Source organism: Humulus lupulus, chromosome 2, assembly GCF_963169125.1.
Source record: "Humulus lupulus chromosome 2, drHumLupu1.1, whole genome shotgun sequence".
NCBI lineage: Eukaryota > Viridiplantae > Streptophyta > Magnoliopsida > Rosales > Cannabaceae > Humulus > Humulus lupulus.
The window spans coordinates 8,929,849-8,941,127 of NC_084794.1; the positions used below are offsets into that span (position 1 = coordinate 8,929,849).

At 31.2% G+C, this 11,279-nt stretch overlaps 1 non-coding gene across 1 annotated transcript; it reads right to left on the reverse strand.

Moving 5' to 3' along the window:
* Positions 1 to 2,897: 2,897 nt before the first annotated feature.
* On the reverse strand, positions 2,898 to 3,004 carry LOC133820484 (small nucleolar RNA R71). Its single transcript, XR_009886892.1, has one exon. It is a non-coding gene; the product is annotated as a small nucleolar RNA R71 (small nucleolar RNA).
* Positions 3,005 to 11,279: the final 8,275 nt, after the last annotated feature.

Consider the following 11,279-nt stretch of genomic DNA (forward strand, 5'->3'; position numbering starts at 1 on the left):
TTTCTCTCTGCCTAGACCGAAGGCCCAATGCCTCAGCCCAGGTCTGCCTGCCTCCTTTCTCCTCCAGCCAGCCACCTGGGCCTCCCCAGCAAGCCAGGCCCGCCTGCCAATTTCTCCTCCTCCCAGCCACACCACACTTCCATCATATAACCAGCCCCCAGCCGTACGACCCGAGCCTGCTGCCCTTCACGTGCACCTCCAAGCTGCCCTCTCCCAGCCATCATCTCCCAGCTGCAGCTTCATCAACGTCTGGTCCAAAGCCCACTCGCCCAGCCTCTTGGGCCCGCCAACTGCTCCACCATTCGGCCCAGCACTTCCCAGCCCACTGTCACCAGCCACCATCAGCCACTTCTTGAGCCCATAAAATTGCCTAAATGTACCATGTGTCCCCTATGTCCAAAATGCCAACTTTTTGCCTTTTTTTCTACACATTTTCACCATAATATCATCATTACACCCTATAATTTACCTCTACGTACCATATTTATTTTATTTAATTAATCTAATCAATTTAAATTAGATTATTTTAATAATCTCTTTTTGGCTATAAATATTGAATTTCAAGACCATTTTAGGGTGCTTAATTTTTGATTACCATCTTCTTTTCTCCCATTTTCTCTCTACCATTCTCTCTTCCATTTTGGGTTTTTCAAGAGCATTTTGCAAGTATGTATGTCATTTATTTTGTAATTTCTACTATAGTTATGTGCTTCTAATATTTTTCATAAGATTATTAAGATCATGATGAATCAACTTGTAACTAGATAGTGTTTATTTTGTATGTTGATTTCCCATTTTGTGCAATAAAGTTTATGGGTTTTCTTCTTCAAATATTTTCTTTCATCTTAAAAATCTTGTATTTTAGATTGTTAGAACATATTTACACTTTGTTTTTCATTAGTGCAAAAACATAATATTCTTTGTGTAAGATGTGTCATTAAATTGTACACATCCATGCTTAAAACAAAAATATTATGTTTTGCCTTTTAAATAATGTTCATTGATTTATTTGCTATTTCATTAGATTGATTTACACTAAATGCTTTGAAATTATAATTTTGAAAAGTGAAGAAAAATCCTATCTTTTTAGAAGTAATTTGTGCTTAAAATTATAAATATATTTGGAAAATGATAGTTTGAATTATTTTAACTATCACTTAAACTTGGGAATCAATATACTAATAAATATTATTAAACTTACATTTCGTGGATTCTAGTATCTTAATAATCTTTTCTTTTAACACTTATTTTCAAATTATTATTGGTTTATTTTTATTTTCTTAAATAGTTTTATTTTTCAATCTTTTATTTTATGTTCATAATATTAAAACTCATCAATCTTTGGAGCTAGGTTAGAATTTATTACTTTTGATTTAAAATAGTTTTCTTTTTTATTTTAGACAACTCCTTTGGGTTCGATCTCGTGCTTACATGAAAACTATTCTATAAATACGATTCGTGCGCTTGCGAGTATAAATATTTAAAACATACCTGTTTTGGGTCCATCAAGTTTTTGGCGCTGTTGCCGGGGAGTTGCAAGAGAAAATAAACGAAATTTATCTCAAGGTTAGTGAATTTTTCTACTAGTTATTTTAATTTTTTGCACTTAAAAAAAAACTAAAAAATATATATATCTATAAAATCTAAAAAAAAAAAAGATAAAAAGAAAATTTGGGACAGTTCTACCACCCATAAAAAAAACTTATTTATATATTTATATTTATTGCATTTTTTTTAGTTGACGGCACTTGTGCCTCCTAATTTTTCTATCTTTTTTATTTTTATAGTTGACGGCACTTGTGCTTTCTAATTTTGTTGTAATTTTATTTATTTATCTTGTTGTAATTTTATTTATTTATCTTGTTGTAATTTTTATTTTATTTAATTTCCGCAAGTTACTAGTTGATGGCAATTTTGCCTCCTAGTCTTTTATCTTATGATTTAGTTGATGGCACTTGTGCCTCCTAATTTTTTTTATACCTTAATTTTGTTATGGTTGATGGTGTGCTATGCCTCCCTACTCTTGCCTAAATTTTAGTCTTATTTAATTTTGCTTTATTTTTTCTTTACCGTTTATCATATTATCCTATAATTATGAAAAGTACTTGAAGAAAAAAAAAAAAAAAACCTAAATCTTGTCCTTTCACCATAAGCAATTTTTGCTTAAAGGAAATTTGAACAAAATTCCAAATCTGCCTCTACTAATTAACCTCGGGGAGTTGTTAGTAGTGCGCGAGTAAGTGGAATCAAATAGGCCTGGGGACAAGTATACCATAAGAATTATATTGTTGTGAAATCTCTAAAAATTATAAGTATGCTCTGTGGTTGCGGTTTTAACTGATCTTCCACATCAGAAAATTGCTTGTTTGAGATTATCCTTGTTGCCTTGTTTGTGAAAAGTGTATGCATCATTGGGAACGTAACTCTAAAAAGCGATTAGTAAAAAGACGTTTATCTTTGTTTGAAATTGAAAGTGTTAGTAAAAATTTGAGCATCATGGAACCTATTGCTAATCTCGTTGATGAAAATGTTGTGCCTGAAAAAACATTGCTTGAATATTTTGCACTTATTTCATCTAATGCTCCTCCATGCATTGTTTTACCTACAACTTCTGCTACTCATTTTGAGCTTAAACCAGCAATCATTCAATTGTTGCCATCTTTTTATGGGTTAGATAGAGAGGATCCTTACATGCAGGTCAAAGATTTCTTAGAAATTTGCTCAACATTTAAATTTCAAAATTTTTCTGATGAGTCGGTCAAACTAAGATTGTTTCCTTTTTCATTAAAAGACAAATCAAAAGCTTGTTAAATTCCCTTCCCACGGGGTCTATAACTACATGGGATCAACTTTGTAATAAATTCTTGCTGAAATTTTTTCCTATGTCTAAAACTGATAGTCTAAGGAGAGAAATCTCTGAGTTTTTTCAAAAAGATAATGAAGAGTTTTATGAATATTGGGAAAGATTTAAAGATTTATTATTAAAATGTCCTCATCATGGTTTTGAAAAATGGAGACTTGTAAAATATTTTTATGATGGTTTGACTCCCTCTAATTGTCAAATGATTCAATCTATGCATACTGGAAATTTTTTAAAATTTCAAGGACAAGAGGCGTGGGACGCTATTGAAGATTTATCTGTCAATTCACAACAATGGAATTATTTTGATCCTAGGTCTAGGTCAACTAATTCACCAAAAGAGGAGGAAGGTATGAAGTAAAAGAAGAATTAGACTTAAGGACATCCTTAGACAAATTAGCGAGAAAAGTAAAAGCTTTAGCCATAAGGCAAACTATAAACTCTCCAATACAACCAAGAAAAGATGTTTGTTCTATATGTTCTAGTCCTTGCCATAATGCCCAATCATGTCCTTCCTACCAAGAAGCCTTTTCTGAGGAGGCCAAGCTCTTCATTCTTATGGGAAACCAAATGATAGCCCATTTTCATCCACCTACAATCCAAATTGGAGAAACCATCCGAACTTTTCATGGAGACAAAACCAACCCCAAATGAATCAAGGGCACCAATACAACACACAAAACCAAGCTCATGCCCCACAAAATCAACCATATCCTCAACAAAGAAAACCTTCCTTAGAAGATACTTTACAACAATTTATGCAATCCACTCAACAAATCCTACAAAATCAATTTCAATTAATTACCAAACTCGAGACACAAGTAAGACAACTCGCCACTGCTTTAGCTGATAGAGAAAAAGGAACATTCCCTAGTCAACCTATCCCTAATCCAAAAGGTCAATATGAGATAGGAAAGTCTAGTCATAATGGAGAAGTCAAATCAATTTCAACTCTTAGGTCCGGAAAGAACATTGTCAAACCCGATTACATACCCGAGGTTGAAAACGAAAAAGAAAAAGAAAAGAGTCAGCCTTCTAGTTCTAATGCCAATGACTTTTCAAACAAGGAAACTCCAATCCATCCTTTCATTCCAAAAGCCCCATTCCCACAAAGATTACTTCCAATTAAAAAAGGCGGCCAATATAATGACATCTTAGAAGTTTTTAAACAAGTTAGTATCAATATCCCTTTCTTAGATGCCATTAAACAAATTCCTGCCTGCTCTAAATTTTTTAAAGGATTTTTGTACTGTTAAAAGAAACACTAATGTTCCTAAAAAGAACTTTTTTAACTGAACAAGCTAGTTCCATTATTCAATATAAGAGTCTTCTTAAATATAAAGATCCTAGGTGTCCCACAATTTCATGCATTATTGGTGATCATTTTATTAACAAAGCTTTACTTGATTTGGGTGCTAGTGTGAATTTATTGCCTTATTCTGTTTATAAGCAACTTGGTCTTGGTGAACTAAAACCTACCTCTATAACTCTTCAATTAGCCGATCGTTCTGTGAAAATTCCTAGAGGCATTATAGAGGATGTTTTGATAAGAGTTGATAAATTTTATTTTCCTGTTGACTTCATTGTTCTTGATACTCAAACTGTGGAAAATATGCATGCTCAAATTCCTATCATTTTAGGTAGATCATTCTTAGCTACATCTAAAGTAATCATAAATTGTCGTAATGGTGTTTTGAAATTATCTTTTGGAAATATGACTGTTGAATTGAATGTATTTAATGTGGTTGAATCTGTTGAGTGTGAGGAAGTGCATGAAGTTAACATGATAGAAAGTATTTGTGAAGATGATGGAAATGACTTACTTGACATTTGTGAAAAATACTTTGGTATGAACTTGCATGTTAACGACTCTAATGATGATGTGAATTCTTTGCTAGAGCCTATATCCGTAAATGAAACCAAAGTTGAACCTTTTTCACCCTTAAATCATGTTCAATCAGTTTTCGAGTCTCCAAAGTTAGACCTTAAACCTTTGCCAGAAAATTTAAAATATGCTTTTCTAGGAAAGTCTGAAACCTTAACTGTTATCATAGCATTCGCTTTAGATAAAGAACAAGAAGGTAAATTGTTATATGTCCTTAGAAAATGTAACGACCCAACTATTCTAGACCTTGGACCATTAATAACTACTATACTAATCTTAAGAAAACGTACATATGAAATAACCATAACTTTATTTAAAAACTGTAAAGTAATACTTAAAAATTCATTTAGGATATGGAATCTCATTATTTTGAAAATAAAACAAAACATAACTTAAATAAATTGGTTACAAAATTAAGTGCGGAAAAATAATACATAGAAATCATAACTAAAAGACTTAAAAACTTCATCCTCGAATCGAACGCGCAATCCATCGATTCCATCCTGCCTCAATACACATCCTCAAACTGCCAAGAATCTTTCCGCCGCCACAACTATTTCCTGCACATATAAACATAAAGGAATGAGCCTAATGCCCAGCAAGGAAAAATACTAACCACATAAACATACACATAAAATCATATCATAACATATGCTAAAAATATATCATAACATATACTATATAAGACTATACTAATAATGGCCATTATGACATGTGATAAACCATCTACGTCCCCTGTCTAATATTTGAGGTAGGTTAGATCACATGTAGTGTATGATAACCCATCTACGTCCCCTGTCTAATATTTGAGGTAGGGTAAATCATAACATAACATATAAAAACATAAACTTATCATAACATATTAAACATAACATAACATATCATACAAACATACAAGATCTAGCCTATTTTCCTTACCAAAAATACCGGGATATGAGAACAGTTTTGGGACTTTGGAACACTCCTAAAAACCATAAATGGAAGGGTGAGTATACTAAAGAGAATGAGATTAAAAGAATGGAAGAACTATACCATTAAGAATATACTTACCAAAAACCTTATGGTCAAGAACTTAGATTTCCTATCCAAGAATAAAGAATAAAGTTAGGGGCTGAGTAGAAAACTATAAGAACTTGAAGAAAATAATACCAAATGAACTAGAGTTTTGGAATACCTTGAATGCTTTATGACCAATCTAAACCTTGAACCGAAATGTGTTATAAACCTTACTTCCCAAGTGTTTGGTAAGCTTAAAAATGGTTAAGCTTATAATCCCCAACCCAAGTGTTTATACTCTCACAATAACCTAGCAACTTGCAGCCTCTGAACTTAGCTTGATGAATGAATGAAAAATGCTTGGTGCTAGGTCCTATTTATAGAGTTCTAGGAATAAAAATCTTCTAATTATAATCCAAATTTAAATTTAAATTTAAAATAGAATCCTAAGGAATAAAAATCTTCTAATTATAATCCAAATTTAAATTCAAATTTAAAATAGAATCCTAAGGAATAAAAATCTTCTAATTATAATCCAAATTTAAATTCAAATTTAAAATAGAATCCTAAGGAATAAAAATCTTCTAACTTTCTAAATCCCGTAACTTTAAACTAACCTACAGTAAAATCAACATATCTGGAGTTGTAGGCACTACTACAAAAAAGGTTTTTTAGGACTAGAATTGCGAGTCCTAAAAAAGTTTTTAGGACTCGCGCCTCGTGAGTCCTCTATTTGAGAGCCTTAAAAACTAAGGTTTTTAGGACTCGCATTGCGAGTCCTAAAATGATGTTTTTAGGACTCACGTTGCGAGTCCTAAAAGAATGTCCGCAAGTCCTAAAAGATCTTGCTGAGTGCCTTTAAGTAAGGTTTTTAGGACTCGCGTTGCGAGTCCTAAAATAATGTTTTTAGGACTCGCGCTGCAAGTCCTAAAAAATGTCCGCGAGTCCTAAAAGATCTTGCTGAGTGCCTTTAAGTAAGGTTTTTAGGACTCGCACTGCAAGTCCTAAAAAATGTCCGCGAGTCCTAAAAGATCTTGCTGAGTGCCTTTAAGTAAGGTTTTTAGGACTCGCACTGCGAGTCCTAAAAGAATGTCCGCGAGTCCTAAAAGATCTTGCTGAGTGCCTTTAAGTAAGGTTTTTAGGACTCTGTTTGGGTGACCTTAAAAGTTATATTTTTAATTTTTAAAAAATTTATTTATTGTTATTTTAAATTAAAAATTATGATTTAAATGAAACATTTATATACAAATTAATCTAAAAATTTATAGATTAAAATAACAAAACTTATTAAAATTATAATCGTCTTGACCTTAAAAAATATATAACTAGATTTACAAAATAAATAATTAACCATTCAAACAAAAATCATTTACTCTAATAAAAATTACAAATATAATAAAACACTAAATTCATTGTCAAACAACATATATTTCTTCTTCTTGTCCTTGTACTCACCCTCGTCACTGCCTTTCCAAAGTAAGGATTGGCTGCCATGAATTTCTTTCTAAAATCATCCCTGAAACATGAAAAATCACATTATAATACACCGAACATGAAAAATTATAACTAGATTTTTATTGTAGTGTACATAAATAAGTTTATTCACAATTGCTACAATTTTCATTTTGATTTAAAAAATATATCCCTTTGAATGTCCAAAATGTATTAAAATAAATTTGAAAAGAAAATACTAAAAAAACACCCAAAATTTTTTTGGACCCTATACTGCCATATTAAATACAGAATAAAAAAAATAATATAGGTAAATAACATACATATATATTTATATAAGATAAAGTATTTATTTATCAAAGAAATGAAAAAACATAGTGTAATTAAGTGATATTTTTATTTCACCCTTTTGAATCCCAAGAATAATACTTCATACCAAAATTATAATAGAAAGAAAGAAATGGTGGAGCACTATATATATGAAGAAAAATCTATGGTTTCCATTCCCAATTAGTCTAATAATAGTTGTTTCTTAATATCTAAGTAAACAAAAGAATGCATAACAAGCAAAATACTCAAGATAATCATAATTCCTTTCTCATTATGCATAACAAGCAAAATACTCAAGATAATCATAGTTAAGCAACCACGAGAGGCTAACTAAAACTCATAGACTCTCTTGAACACATTTAAGATGATACTCATGATCATAAATTTGCTAAAAACAATTTAAATAAAAAATTGGTGTTTACAAAAGAGACAAAGAAAGGCCTTGGGCTTGCATGAGGAAACAATGGATAAAAAAGAAGAGCTTAAGGCTTTGTATAAGTGGAAGACTGGAAGTAGATACTGTTAGGCGCAAAAATATCCGGCTTGGCTCAAATATGCTCAAAGGTGTCTCAAACCTTTAGATTTTGGAGCCTAATATTAAGATCATAGGATAAAACTTGGGACTTTCATCAAACATGTGCTATGCAAGAAAATTGTAGAATATCATAAATTTCTATAATGATATAATCACACAACATAATCTAAGCAAAGCACAACATCAATTAACAAAAATATACTACATGAAAATTTAACAAAAAAATAGGTTACAATGAAAGCATATTACATGAAAATTAAAACATAGTAAAATACACATCTTGCACTGAAAATAGAAGAAAAAGAGAAAAGCCAACATGTCACCATCTATAGAAAATCGGACAACATATCCCCTAATTTACTAGCTAGCCATCTGTCACATTCAACACCAACATGTCAATCAAATCAAACAACACACAGGTTTTCATCCATATATCACCGCAGCACACAAAATTCTCAGAACCTACTTCACTAAGACATGCAAGTTCTCAATCTTCCGTTATCACCGCAGCACACAGATCCCATAATCTACTTCACTACGGATGAATATCTACAATATTCAAACTCCACTAAAGTAGTTCAGTTATCATTCAAAATTGTAAAATATTGAAATTTTTTAAAACTAAATCAAATGCAACATACCTCTTGCAATTAGCTACCAATCTAATACTTTAAGACCAATCAAAATAGTAACCTATTCAGTTTAATCAACATTATAAAAAAAGAAAAAGGACAGATGAAACATATTAACCGTGGCAGGGTACTATTCTACCACTAGACCACTGGTGCTAGGCTGGTTGATTCATAAACAACTTGGTATTTATTTATTTTCTTACAACTGTAATTCAATACTATATATACAAATTATGAACCATAAAATTTCATGCGTATAAACATTGACTTCCTACCTAGAGGAAAATGATAAAAAAAAAATCTGAAGTTAATATATATATATGATAGTTTAATAATTAGTAATAATAAAAATGCTTTATGTGGTTTTAGTACAATTATTATATTACTTTCTTCATTGGACAATTTGTGTTTGTCTGATTGGCCATAATAATAAAAATTGGTCATGTTTTTAATATAATAAGCTTTACTAGATGGAATACTAACAGAGTTTGGAGACATCGATCAATTTAATCAACTCTTTCCATGAGTAGGCTAAGGTAGTTGAAATAGTGTTAGAAAACAAGAGAAAAAAATGGCTTAAAACAGGCTATGAAAATGTTTTTACCATATTAATTGTTTGTGGATTGAGATGAAAATAGTTTTCGAGCTATGAGTGAAGATGCTTCAAAAGATACATCAAGAAGGCAAATAGGCAATAGTAAAGTTTGTCTATCAATTATTTTCCTATTGCTAGCACTAAAAATGAGCAGCATGGGAGTTCAAAAGGAGCATACATTATAATAGACAACTAGATAATTATGTACAAATATTAATGAAGAACCACATCAGTTTGCCTAGGTTTGAAGACTATTAATATTGATGATGGCACACAATTTTTCTACAAACAAATGCTTTAAGATTACCAAACTACATCTAGCTACTAAAATAGTCTCCCCTCTTTGTGATGATATTCTTTATGTTATGTTTCATTTATTTTTACATACTGATCATATATTATTACTGACATAGTTCATCATACTTTAAGTATCTCAGCCTCTATAATATATTTTACAACACTATAGCTACTAATTCCAATAATAAATTACTAACTTTGTCATTTGTATACATTTTTATAAATTATATAATTATAAATGAGATTGCCGGTTATAGTGGAGTATAGAAGCTGAAAGTAACTCAAACTGTGATGAACAACATCAGTAATCAGTCAAAAAATTTCTTTCAACAAAGATAGCAATAGTTCAAAGGGTGTTTTGCAACAAAAAATGAATAGGGTATTGATATCTATTGCTCAAATGTATGGTGCTGATGTTGGCAGGTGTAACCTCAGGCAATGTGGATTACTTAGCAAATGTTATGCACCAAGTCACATGTTGTCATCAAGAATCCATGGATGTCTATAGCTCGCCAAAGTAATTTTCTTTTGATGACTCTTTGTAAAGTCTTTCCTGATACACTCCATACTCTGTTTGGAATACTAATTTGCAAAGAATTATAAAAAAGAATGTCATTTTGCAAAGTAAGTATGTCAATTTTCACCCGTATATATATATATATATATCACTTAGTCTAAAAGAATCCAAGTCGTTTCTCACTTGGTTCTGTAGTCTTAGCTGAGAAAACAGTAGAATATTAAATATAGCTTTAAAGATATGTAACCATCATTTCTGCTTTTATATAATAATGAAAAAATAAGAAGAAGCCAATTGTTTCCTCAAATCTTAATTGTGTGGACTCTTACTTCTTCTTATATGTTTCTTGCAATTGGGTGAATGGAATCTTTAAGCTAGAGTATGCAGACGAATACTCAACCTTAGTGACTAGTCTTAGGGGTAAGTAAAGAGAACATGACTCACTGTTGATGATCTATGTATCAAAAACTTTTTTTTTCTTGGAAGTGAACATGTCACGTGAGTCATGGCTCAATTGAGATAAGCCACACCAAACAAGAAGGCCCACACATAGATATCAGTACCCTATTCATCAGACATATGAGCAATAAACAGACATGACTGCATTAAATGGATGAATCCTTTTTATGAAAGCAAAACATATATTCATTTCAATTTTGAGAAATCCTTTTGGCATCTTACCTGCTCAAAATTCTAGTGTAAACACTTTTTTATTTCTGTCTCTTCTTAATATCTATTTTTATTTTTGAGAAATCCTTCATGATATATAGTAATCAACACATATAGTAGTAGTACATGCCCTTTTCAGAACATGAGAGGTATCTAATAAGCATCAGAAATACTCGTATCAATAATAAAAAAGAGGCATTAAGTACATTTTTTTTTATTCCATTACCTTTATAGTAGATATTAATAACATGGAAAAGAAGAGGAACATAAAAATCTCTCTAAAGGATCCAACTTATGCATGCATAGTAATGTCATATCAATCTTGAATCCAATGGACTGAAAAAGAAACACACATCCATGCACACAGGAAAACAAAACTATGCATCCTCAATTAATGTCATTCAGGGCCAAGACCCAAAAATAAAAAGACATATCAAGGCTCATTATTGCTTATAAAAAAAAACACATAAAAACAAGAACAGAAAATATAATAGAACAAAAGGAAAAGAAC